Raw genomic sequence first — 8,206 nt, 5'->3', positions numbered from 1 at the left:
AGCCTACTGGGTGCTTGACCAAGGTTCTCTGTGAGCCAGTGCTATTACCTTTGAAACAAGGTCTCGAACGTGTTGGCCTAGCTTTGCAGTTCCTATTGACGGGGTTGCTCTTCATGCATCCTATACTAACTACTATTCAGCCTTGGCTTATCCAGCTCAGGTGTGTCTGCTGTCTGCTGGATGTGGCCCTTCTTAACACCATGTGAGGAATGAATCTGTCGGCCACACATGTGCTCCCATGCTATCCTGCCCACACCCCAGCATCTTCAGCTGCTATCACTTCACCATTTTGGAAATGTAGGTCACTGTCTGCCTATCCCTATTGTTACCCCAGGAGCTCTTTGGGGGTAGGGATGATGTCACCTGTCTCTGCTCCTGGGCACGGACTATGTCTGGCATAAAGTAACTTCTGGTTACATGCTTGCAGAATGTGGTGCCCCCTGGCTCCCAATCCTCTAATTACAAAGCACATCTCTTTGCCTTTGAATCCTCAGCCAGAGCCAGCTCCTTTTATTAATTCAAGATTTCATAAATGTCTAATAATCTCTGTTTGCCTTTCCCGGAAATTGCTGGTCTTGGCAGGAGCAGGTAAACACGTTCAGATAACATCTCCTCTCACACCCTCCTGCCCTTGCTGGTGCCTTTTACTATTCATTTTCTTCCTGGAGACACTAGACACCAACTTCCCCCACTCCCCTTGAGAAATGATGACATCCTCAAGCAAAAGATTCTCGGAGTTGGCCAACAATTTAAAGTTCACACTGGGTAAAGAATCTGGCGGATGGCACTATCTGGGGCACTACAAAACGATGATGCTGGCACCAGTCCATTCCCTAGGGGTCTGGATGTGCTGATACAAGCCTTGCATGCACCCTCTGCACAGGGTGCAGTTGAGCCTCCTGTGAAGAGCTGGGTCTTTCATTTACTTAGCATTGGTCAGGAGGCCCCAGGTAACTGCAGACCCAGCTGCACAAGAAGGCCTGTGGGAGTCGGTGTGGCTTTCACTCATTTTTCAATCTAAATGGAGAGCTCTAAGTTTGGAAGGTAAAAATCCAGTCTTACGTATGCTTCAAGGGTTTAGCTGACAAGACTTACTTAAAGGGTACTCATTAACTTGGTGGACCCCAATCCAACCACCCCTGTGATCCAGAGATCAGTGCATCTGCAATGAATTGGGAAGGAGATGTTGTCCTCTTTAGAGAGGTCTTCTACCAGGCCCTCCTCCCAAGTATTGAAGTGTGAACCAGACATGTGTGGAATGCTGACTGACAGCTTGTTTATCACGTGGAGTGTTGCTGGGACTTGAGAGGCTTTAGTGAGAAGATCAAGAGTAATGACCATAGAAGGTAAGCCTTGTGGAATGTTGTCAGACTTAAAAATGATGACACTTGTCTCATTTATGGTGATAGCTCACAATTCACCACTTGCCTGGTTCTCCAGGTGATGGTAATGATGGCAACATGGCAGTAACAATACCAACTGTTAAACGTCTACCACCTGCCAGGTGCTTTGTAGACTTTCATATCATCTCCTAACCACCAAGCATGTAGGAATTATGGAATTAGAGGCCAGGATTCTGAGGATACAGGGGAGGAATCTCCTTGCCATGTATCTGATGAATGAGTGGGGTAAAGGTGATTGGAGGAGGTGCTAGAGTCATGTAGCAGTGTTTGGATGCCTCCTCTGATGTGAAAAGGCTCGGTTGACCTTTGGACTTATCCAAGCCCTGTTCTCTGTATAGCGAGACTGTTCTAAGAATCCAATATGACTGCCCCACAGTCGATGATAATTAATGTCAGATGCTGTGTCTCTTCTTCCTGCTTCTTCATCTCATTTTTATTATTGATGGGAAGGCTGGGAGAGAAAGGTAGGCCTCTTTGGCTACCCAACAGTATCCTTTCTTCTGCATCATATTGCCTTGTGAAGACCAGGGGACAGAAGGAAGCCAAGAGAGTCTGTCTTATATTTCTCTACCTGTTTGTTCTCCATGTGGCTCTCCACCATTCCAGGTGCCCTTGACAATGACCTGCTGTGTCCAGGCCAAATACTTTCAAATGATCTTTGTGTCTTCCAAGAGTGTTCAGAGTCTGTGGCATCTAATGAGCAAATTTTGAAGTTGTATGTGCTGAAGGGAAAAAAGAACGGATGTTTCCAGAGGTACAAAGCCAACGAGAGGCTGATTGATTCAGTCTTCTTTTCTTTGGGTTCGCATGGACGCTTTCCCTACGTCCAATCTTTCTAGTCAACGATGGAGGCAAAGGGCACTTCGTAAGTAAAAATAAAGCCTGTTTCCCAGTGAGAGCCACATATCAGTCCTTCCCTATCCCTAGAGTTCTGTCTCCTGAGGGTCCATCAGCACCCCACTCCTGTCTAGCAAAGCCACAGGGTATGTTCTGGAGCAAGGGAGAAGGTGAGCACACTCCATCTGTTCAGGTCTCTGATTAACGCATACATCCCGGGGAGCCGCTAGGCCTTGCCCTGCTTCCTTGGCTGTGTGTGAATAAAGCAGCCGGAGGTGACCCAGATATAGCACCATTCTGTTAGTTAAAGTCCTTCTGGTTTCAAGTCACAGAAATCTACTCCAGAAATGTACCTCACCTGGGGAGGACTTTTTACAGAAAGCTTTAGGGCCACCTCATAACATCAAAGGGTCCAAGGGCATCTGAGAAGCTAGAAAATGGGGAGCCCCAGGATGAGCCCCCCACCTTTCTGCTTTGCTCTGTGATCTCTGCTGCACCTTGTGGAAATACAGCTGCTCCTAACACCTGCTCACAGGGCAGCTCAGCTACGAGGAACTTCCTCTGTGACTCTTCCAAATCTAAATACCAGGGATCTATCCATCCTCTCATTGGCCTCATCTGGGCAGGGTCTGTACTCCTGATCATATGAAAGAAATTACATTTAGATATTTTAAAAATCAGTATAACTGCTAGGTAAGCATGTGGAAATGTATATTAAACCACAGGCAAAGGAGCTGTACAAAACCATATTCTTAACAGGATTAGAGCCCTATATTTATGCATATGGCTAAAGATGAGTAGAGAGGTTGTAGTACATGACTTTATTATGGTAAATATGTTTTAAATTTCTGATAATAATAATAATTAATAATAAAATAGACATCTGTACTATATCAGAAATCAGGACCACTATGGGTATATTTTCTTCATGTTAATAATTGGTATCTATACCATATCAGAATTCAAGGCTACTGTAGTGGACACTCTCCCATTTTTGGGGACAAGAAGCCGAGATAGAAGCCAAGATAAAAGGAGCTGTTGTTTCTTCTAGTGAGTAGTAGAGTAAGACTTCCAGCCCACACTGTGTCAACTCTGGCATGTTCCATGTTGTAAAGGTGACCAAAGAAGGAGAATTTTAAAATTCTGCATGTGGCCAGTGTTCAGGACTCAGGACATCTCAGAGGTCCATAGCTAGGCATGGGGCCGAGCACCTGGAGTCCAGCTGAAGAGAGGGAGGAGGGATTGTACAAGTAGGGAGGGGGGACGGGGCAGGGGTATTCAAGATCAAGATGGGGAAACCCACAAAATCAAGGTGGGGAAACCCACAGAGACAGCTGACCCGAGCTAGGGGGAGCTCACAGACTCTGGATGGATGGCTGGGGAACCTGCAGGGAACCAAACAAACCCTGTGAATGTGGGTGACAGTTGGGTGGCTTGCTCTGCTTGTGGGACTTCTGGCAGTGGGACTTGGATTTATCCCTGGTGCATGAGTTGGCTTTTTGGAGCCCACTCCCTATGGTAGGATACCTTGCTCAGCCTTGATGCAGGGGGGGAGGGACTTGGTCCTGCCTCAACTTGATGTGCTAGACATTGTTGACTCCCTATGGGAGGCCTTACCTTCTCTGAAGAGTGGATGGGGGGTGGGGGTAGGGGTGAGATTGGGGGGGAGTGGGAGGAGGGGAGGGAAGGGGAATTGTGGTTGGTATGTAAAATGAAAAAAATCTAAAATAAAATAATATATATATGAAATCTCACTTTGTATTTCAGGGACAAGTTGTTACTATTAAACTTCAGTCCCTTAAAACTTATCATCTGATTTTCTGATTCTAGGTATTAGTAACATTTGTTTCTTTGTTAATAGTAATACAGTTTAAAAATTGTTCATTTAAAGTATATATGCTACGATCAATTTGAACTTAAAATAATGTTTGTTATTAAATTTAACATTAACCTTTAAAATTACACAAATAATTAAAGTACACATACTAGACAACATCAATATTTTCATCATTGGAGCAAACACAAGTGAAGTTTAAAATCTTCACTGGTATGTACTGCAATAGCACACATTTAGATGAGGTTTGTAAGAAAATTAAAATTTAAGAAAAAAAAAAAAGGATTCAGGACATCTGTCAAGAGACCTCTGAAGCCATGTATTCTGAAAGAAACAAGGACCCAGCACCACCCTAGGGTCTGACCCTGATGATAGGGCTTCATCTTCTTTCTGAGTTCAAGGAATAGTTGTGTGCAGCTGTTGTAGAATGCATTCCTCCAAACATAACAGCTGTCATCATCTCCATTGGAGCTTCGTTGAGTACTGGCCAGAGACCCCAAAAGCATACCTGCTGACTGTTGAAGTTCCCTCATAGACAGCGGTGTCTGGCAGTATCATTAGACCTCCCCGTGAGATTGCATCCACTCCCTTTTGTATCTCCCTGCCAGCTGTGTGTTATTCTGCCCAAGCAGCACTTGGCTTCATGTTCTCAGGAGGTGCTAGATACTGAGTGTTTAAGACCGAGGGAGAGAGAGTCAATCTATGCAGCTATGAGGAGTTGTCATCCACACTGGGGTGAGATTTTTTTTGGTGATGTGGCTGATTTGGGACCCACCCACACTACTATTAAGTAACCCTTACCCTGCTCTGTAAGTAGCCCTCACCCCTGCTCTGTAAGTAGCCCTCACCCCTGCTCTGTTAGTAGCCCTCACCCCTGCTCTGTAAGTAACCCCTATAAACGCCTTGGTTTCCTATGTTGGACTTTGGTAGAACTGCACTCTGCTCTCCCAGCATTGCCCCATCTGGGTGAAGCCGGTGTTTTTCTTTATCTCCTCAGGGAGAAGGTCATGAAACATGGATCAACTCTTCATGTCAAGTCTTACAGAATGAATGCACTAGAGAGCGTCAGCAGTCGAATGCCTCAAACTGTCTAGAGACCTCTGAGCTTGCATCAGCAGAGGTGACTGTGTTAAGGGAAGGCTGGAGACCCTTCCTAGTCTCTCAGGACATGAGCTACTGCTTTATTCTTGTTAAATCCTTACTTGGAGATTTGCCCACCAACTGGAAACTCTTCTGGTCCCAAACATCATCCATTTTTCCTCAATACCAATATGAGCAAATATTATTGGGTGAATATGGTCAGTTCATCTCCACATGCTCTAGTTCCCATTTCAGGGACATTATATGACTTTCTAACAGGAGGATGAGATTATTTTGCTTTGTGCCAAACACATATTTGAGATAATTATAATTTTTTAAAAGCCACGAAAAGAGGATGAAGAGAGAGTTCAGAGGTTAAGAGTTCATAGTGCTTTAGCAGAGGACCTGAGTTTAGTTTCCAGTACCTACACAGAGCAGCTAACGACCACCACTAACTCACTCCAGCTCTAGGGGATCTGATGCACTCTGCTGGCCTCCAGTCATCTGCACTCATGTGCACACACACACTCTATGGTAGTTTTGGCTTTAGAAGAAGTTAGGCAGTCTAATATTAGAGCTCTGGAAAGGTCCCTGAAAGCCTCCAATGGAACAGTCCTGCTCTTCAGAGATGAAGATGGGTAGTTCGTGGTGCTAATGATGTGTAAATGTGCGCTCAGCTGGTTTTTAAGCTTGACTTTGAGGCTTATTATTGTTAATATTTATGGTTAGGAATCTGCCCCCCTGGAGATACTCACTGCAAACAGCTCTCCTGTTGTTCAGGTAAAATTTACAGCTAGCTGGATTAAAAGGAGACACAGCATGAGCCCAGGCTTGCATTTCTTAGTGGGCAAGGAAAATCCACCAATGGCTTTGGATGAGTCTGGATCGTTAGTCTTTATGTGCAGTCATCTTTGAAATATAGCTCATTACCTAGCTGCTATGAATCCAAAAGGGAATAGGGGGTCCATGTGCTGGAACAGAGACATGGTACAAATTCCACAAGACAAGATCTGCTTCAGGTGCTATTTATTGGCTCTGTAAGTTCTACCTTTCACTGCCACAGTCTCTGTCCCCACCAGAGTTAACTCTGGGTGCAAATCTAAGGAGGCTTCGGTGAGTTCCCAGCCCGGTGGGATAGAGGGGCCCTCCTCCCCGAAGGAGCCCGCAGGGAGCCCTGGCATTTACAGTGGTGCCATCTGCACTTGCCAGGGATTTCACACCACTCTATCTCAAATGGGGCTTGAAATTTCTGACTTGGCCCAGCGGAAGGAAGTGGCTTTACTGTTCAGCCATGCATCTGCTCATGAGCTCAGGGTAGGCTTGGAAACTAAGGGGAGATGACAGATTTAGGATCCAAATGTTTCTTCTGGCATATTTTAAAACAACACGCAATTCTGTATCCTCTGAAAGCAGTTTTCAAAGGTGTGGAGGGATCTCACATGAGCCCCTAATACAGCATGTATGCCAATTCCACTGGCATAGCCAGACCACTTCATGCTCACATACTTGATGTTTTAAAGATACCTAGACCCAGCTCAGGTGAAATACTTACCTGTCAAACCAAGGGCTTGGGCAAGCAAGCTTTCTAGTTCTTTCCAGCTCTGAAATTTTGAAAATTTTAAGTGAAACAGTACTTCCCTCCTCATTAATGCATTTCTTTGCTTTTTGAATTCTAACAAGATCTCATTTATGCTGAATTATCAGATACTGAAGCTGTTCAGGAATGGACTGCATGATTATATCCCATCTTTATTGAGATGAGAGAAGAGGAAAACGCTTTACCCATGACAAAGATCTCAGCTGAGTAACCTGTAATTTTGGAGTGCATCAAAATAGGATGTGTGGGTCTGAGAAGCTGAATTAGTAAGAGCACTTTCAGCACAAGCCTGAGGACCTGAATTTAAAACCCCCATTATCCCATGTAAAAAGCCAGGCACAACTCTGTACATCTGTAACCTCAGCACTGTGATATGTGGGTAGGGAAAGGAGGATGTCTGGGATTTGCTGGATCACAATCTAGCCCCAGATTCAAGGGACTGACATGAGGAGTGATAGAGCAGGTCACTGGCATCTTCCTCTACACACACACACACACACACACACACACACACACACACACACACAGAGAGAGAGAGAGAGAGAGAGAGAGAGAGAGAGAGAGAGAGAGAGAGAGAGAGAGAGAGAGAGAGAGAAAGGGGCAATGGCTTTTCTGTCAGACCTGACAATTCATTTTTCCTGTGAATACTCATTCCCAGGGCTGAGTACCAGATCCTGATATACCACAGCCTCTTCTCATTTGTCTCCTCTCTGAAAGTAGAGCTGGTCCTCTGCTTGAAACTGTGGGGAGCTGTGTATGCTGGGAGGGCCATAGGGCACTCACCTGTGTCTTGTCTGCTCCTTTCAGTCACTCCACTGAGGGCCACTGTTGAGAAGCAGCCAAGAAGTCGACATGAGGCCAGAAACAGAACAATTGGGCTTTCTGATCATCCCATTTTACAGATGAAGCTCTGAGGCTCACGCTGATCTTAAATAAAAGAAATGGGAAGAATCCTTTTGAACCAGTGGCTTCCAAACTTTGGGTTCTGACCACTTGTGAAGTGGGTCTCAGTTTGTTATGTGGAGAGCATTTAAAACATATTCACAGACAGTCTACATTCTCAGGAGTGCTGAGTTATGCTGTAGGGCTCAAACATCATTGGATGAGTTTGTCTATTAGGCTGCATAGCCCATTGTTATCATGGCACTGGGTATGGTTCATTTTGGACCTGTCTCTTTTCCTAAGATCACTTGAGACTAAGCCAGTTTAACCTTAGGGATCTACCTCAGTCCTCCTCTCTCTGCATGTGCCTCTGTCAACATTAGCCTCCCAGGATGCAAGTATGGGTCATGGATGTGGGTAAGCTAACAAACTTACTGTGTGACATCCTTCACTCTTAGCCTGATTTGGATGACTGGCAGAAACATAGGTGAGGTACTCGTGGGCTCCTGAGGAAGCCAAACTGGGACATCTGACAAGAGGCTGTCTGTAGGTCTGCCTTGTGATGTTTTTTTG

This window comes from Peromyscus leucopus, chromosome 5 (genome assembly GCF_004664715.2).
Source record: "Peromyscus leucopus breed LL Stock chromosome 5, UCI_PerLeu_2.1, whole genome shotgun sequence".
In the NCBI taxonomy this organism is placed as follows: domain Eukaryota; kingdom Metazoa; phylum Chordata; class Mammalia; order Rodentia; family Cricetidae; genus Peromyscus; species Peromyscus leucopus.
This window is presented reverse-complemented; position numbering follows the sequence as displayed.